The sequence below is a fragment of the Nycticebus coucang genome, chromosome 15 (assembly GCF_027406575.1).
Source record: "Nycticebus coucang isolate mNycCou1 chromosome 15, mNycCou1.pri, whole genome shotgun sequence".
In the NCBI taxonomy this organism is placed as follows: Eukaryota; Metazoa; Chordata; class Mammalia; order Primates; family Lorisidae; genus Nycticebus; species Nycticebus coucang.
In genome coordinates, this window is record NC_069794.1 from 28,337,196 (window position 1) to 28,342,206 (window position 5,011).

Genomic DNA, 5,011 nt, shown 5'->3' on the forward strand with positions numbered 1-5,011 from the left:
ATTTTCCAAAGCTCTCCACATTCTTAGCTTAATTTTTAATTCAACATTCTTTTAATTTCTCTAAGTGGAAAATGTAATAAGCCATAGAACAGAAATTTAAAGACATAGGAGCACAATTTTTATGCCAGTCATATTTATAGCTAATACAAATTTATAATAAATGGCAATTTTTTGAGAAAACAAAACTTTCAACTTTCTCAAAAAAATGAGGTAATACAACTCATCCGTTGAATACAAATTTTTAAAATATAAACATATATTCAAATATATATTTAGAACAAATGCATGTTTAAGACCTGAGCATAGTTCTGGTTAAATTGTGACTTTTCTATGAAAATATTTTGATATTTCATATTTTTTATACCTTTCATAATTTTCTCTCATTTTAAGAGAATATTTATTGATACATAATTCACATGCCATAAAACTTAATATTCAAAGTGTATGATTTAGTTGTTTTTAGTACATTCATGGTGTGGTGCAGACATTACCAATTTCTAATTTCAGAACATTTCCATGACCCTGTAAAGAAAGGTACTACTCAGCCATTTAAAAAACAAATAAAAAAGAGTTTATCTAATATTTTTTATAACAACCTAGACAGAAATAGAGAACATTCTTCTAGGTGAAAGATAGCAAGAAAGGAAAAACAAACATGACATATACTCCACACTAACCTGGAATTAAGCAATCAAGGCCTAAGTGCACATAAGAAGTAAAAGTCAACAGAGATCAAGCAGTGGGGAGGTGGAGGGGGAAGGGGTAAAATCACAGCTCACAGGTACGGTGCATTCTATCTAGGTGAAGGTGACACTTATAACTTTGACTCAAATGGTGCAAAAGCAAATTCTGTAACCACAACCAGTTTACCCCGTGATATTATGAAATAGAAGAAAAAAAGAAAAATTCTGTGCCTCTAGCACTAACTCCCACTGTCTCCTGCTCCCAGGCCTGGCAACCTCTAATCTCCTCTTTCTTATTATGGATTTGCTTGTTCTTCCCACTTAATGTAATTTTCAAATACATTTTATATAAATTACATTCAGGATGTGCTTTTTCCAACTACTTTCACTTATCTAAATATTTTCAGAATTTTTCCATGTTGTATATATTGAATTTTGTACACTCATCTTGTATACTATAAAATGCTTAACTCATTTATTGGTAATAATTGTTTAATAGATTTCTTAGGATTTTCTCTATCTAAGAGAATGTCACCTACAAATAGAAATCAATTTACTTCTTTCTTTCCAATCTGGTGGTTTCAATTTCGCTTTTTTCTCCCCCAATTATACCACTTAGAACCTCTAGGGCAATGTTAAATAAGCAGACCTTCTTGCCTCATTCTAGTTTTATGGAGAAAGTTTTTTTTTTTTTTTTTTTTAATTAACCATTAAGTACAACGCTAGTATGAGATTTCATACCTGCTCTTTATCAGGTTGAGGAATTTCTTTTTATTATTGTTCATATGAAAATTAGGATGTGTTCTATCAAGTACTTTTTTGTCTACTGTAATAACAGTGTTTTTTAATTTAATCATTTATGTACAGAGGGTGCAAAAAAATGTATACATAGTTTAAGAAAGGAAAAAAAAACTTCACATCTGTAATTCTAAGCACTCTGAGAGGCTGAGGCTGGTGAATTGCCTGAACTCAAGAGTTCAAGACCAGCCTAAGCAAAGTAAGACCCCACCTCTACTTAAAATAGAAAAACTTGCCAGATGTTGTGATGGGCACCTGTAGTCCCAACTACTTGAGTGGCTGAGACAGAAAGATTGAATACTTCGGCCTAAGGTTTCTGTGAGCTATCACACCATAGCACTCTACTGAGGGTAACAAAGTGAGATTCTGTCTCAAGGAAATAAAAAGAGAGAAGAAAGGAAAAAAATTATATTACATTTTTTAATAAGTCACATTTGACTTTGCAATAACAAGAGGTGCTCGGTGTGACTTGTATTCATCTTTTGTTATCCATATACATGATGATGATTTTAATACAGTTTTTACTTTCTTATAACGTGTATACCTTTGTCACCCTCTGTACATGCTACATTACATTAATTAATTTTCATAGGTTGAGACAAACATATTCCAAACATAAATCCCTTTTTGTCATGATGTATAATATTTTTAATGTTACTTGATTAAGTTTGCTAATATACGTATTGCGCTGAATTTTTGTTTCCATACTTATGAGAGGTATCGGTCGTAGTTTTTTGGCTTGTGATATGTTTTTTAGCTTTGTGTAAGATAATAGTATCCATTTAAAGTAAGCTGAGAAAGTACTTCCTCCATTTCCATTTTGGAAAAATTTTGAGAAGGTAATGTTCATACTTGTTTAAATATTTGGTGGAAGTCACCAGTGAAGCCATTTGGACTTGAGCTTTTCTTTGTGAGAATTTATTGTTATTATTATTATTACTATTTTGATGTCTTTACTCATAATAAGTCCATATTTTCTATTTATTATTTTTACTTTTTATATTTATATTTGTACATTTATGGGGTGCATGTGGTACTTTGTGCATGCATAGGATGGTAATGATGACATTAGGGAAAGGAGAGCATGTAGCCCCTCAAGTATTTATCATATTCTGTGTTGGGACTATTTCCGGTCCTCCCTTCTAGCTATTTTGAAATTTATAATACATTATTATTAAATAAAATCAATTCACTCTGCTCTGAAACATTAGAAATTATTTCCATTGTCTAACTGTATGTTTGTATCCATGAATAAACTCTTCATCCCCATCTCCACACCTGCTCCTTTCTCTTTTTCTTTCTCTCTCTCTCTTGTCTATCATCGTAGTCTCAATCTCCACAAGATCAACTTTTATAACTGCTATAAATGGGCAAGAACATTCAATGTTTATCTTTTTGTCCCTGTCTTATTTCTCTTAATATAACGACCTTAACAAAGTGCCACTTATTTTGCTAGAAATGACATTATATTATTTATTGTTTCATTCTTTCTATGGCTAAAACAGTTTTCATTGTGTATATATACCACATATTTTTCATCCATATTTGCCTGTTGATAGATGTTTAAGTCGATTTGATATCCTTGCTACTGTGAATAATGGTGCAATAAATATGTGGGTGCAGGTATCTCTTTGATATGTTGATTATTGTTTTTTTCTTTTTGATAAATAACCAGTAGTGGGATTGCTGGAATATATGGTAGCTTTATTTTTAATTTTTGAGAAATCTCCATACTGTCTTTCATTTAAGCTATAGTAATTTACTTCCCCATCAACAGTGTATGAGTTCCCTTTTCTCCACATCCTTGCCAGCATCTGTTACTTTTTGTCTTTTTAATTAGAGCCATTCTAATTTGAATAAGACAATATCTCATTATGGTTTTGATTTGCATTCCTCTAGTGATTAGTGCTATTGAACATTTTTATATACCTGTTGGCCATTGGTATGCCTGATTTTAATAAATGTCTACTTATGTTCTTTGTCCACTTTTTAATGAGTCTATTTTTTTTTTTTTACTTTTGAGTTCTTTGTATATTCTAAGTACTAGTAAGATAACAGTATCCATTTAAAGATACTGTAGGGTAACAGTATATTTGAAGTACTAGTGCCCTGTCAAATGAATAGTTTGCAAACACTTTCTTCCATTCAACAGGTTATCTCTTGACTCTTGATTTTTTCCTTTGCTGTGTAGTTATTTTTGATAGTTTGATATGTCTTCTTTGTCTATTTTTGTTTTAGTTGCCTGCACAACAAAAGAGGTCCTAGCTAAAAATTATTTGTCTGACCAATGTCCTGAATTTTCCCCTACTTTTTTCTATCAGTGGTATAGTTCTAGAAATTATGCTTCTGTCTTTAATATATCTGAAATTGTCTTGAATACAGTGAGCACTAAAGTCCATTTTGCTTCTTTCACTATGGATATCCAATTATCCCAGAAATATCTACTGAAGAGAGTTCTTCCTTATATGCTCTTGGAAAGAGAGGCCATCAGTCTCAGTTTTACTGAAAATTCATTGGCTATAAATACATGGATTTATATCTCAGTTCTCTATGCTGTTCCACTGGCATATATAAATGCTTTTATATCAACACCATAATATTTTGGTTACTTGTAATATATTTTAAGTCACGTGTTGCTTCCAGTTTTATTATTTTTGCAATTGATTGCTTTGGCTATTGGGCTCTTTTATCATCTCACACGTTATTTCAGAAGTTTTGTTTTCTTTTTCTTTGTAGAGACAGAGTCTCACTGTACCGCCCTCGGGTAGAGTGCCGTGGCGTCACACGGGTCACAGCAACCTCTTAACTCTTGGGCCTACGCGATTCTCTTGCCTCAGCCTCCCGAGCAGCTGGGACTACAGGCGCCCACCACAACGCCCGGCTATTTTTTGGTTGCAGTTTGGCCGGGGCTGGGTCGGAACCCCGCCACCCTCAGCCTATGGGCCCGGCGCCCTACTCACTGAGCCACAGGCGCCGCCCTGTTTTCTTTTTCTATTTCTGTGGCATTTGTATTTTGAGAGAGATTGCACTGAATCTATAGATTGTTTTGGATAGTAGACTTATGGTAATGATGTGAATTCTTAACAGACTTTGAACATTGCGTGTCTTTCCATTTGTCTGTATCCTCTTCAATTTCTTTTGTTCGTGTTGTATTTTTCTTTTTGTAGAGTTTTTTTTTTTTATCTCCATGGTTAAATTTGTTTCTCGGTACCTTATTATAATTTGTATAGTTATTTTAAATACGATTGCGTTCTTGCTTTTTTTCTCACTTCGTTCATTACTCATGTATAAAAATCCTGATGATATTTGTGTCTTAATTTTGTATCCTGAAATTTTACTGAATGTGTTCATCAGACCCAAGAGATTTTGGTGGTGTCTTTTAAGTGCTGGTAGATAAAAGATCAGGTCATCTGCAAAGAGGAATAATTTTACTTTCTCTTTTCCAGTGTAGAAGCTTTTATTTTTTCTATTGCCTGATTGCTCAAGTCTTCCAACCTCATGTTGAATAGAGAGGTGAAAGTGGACATCCT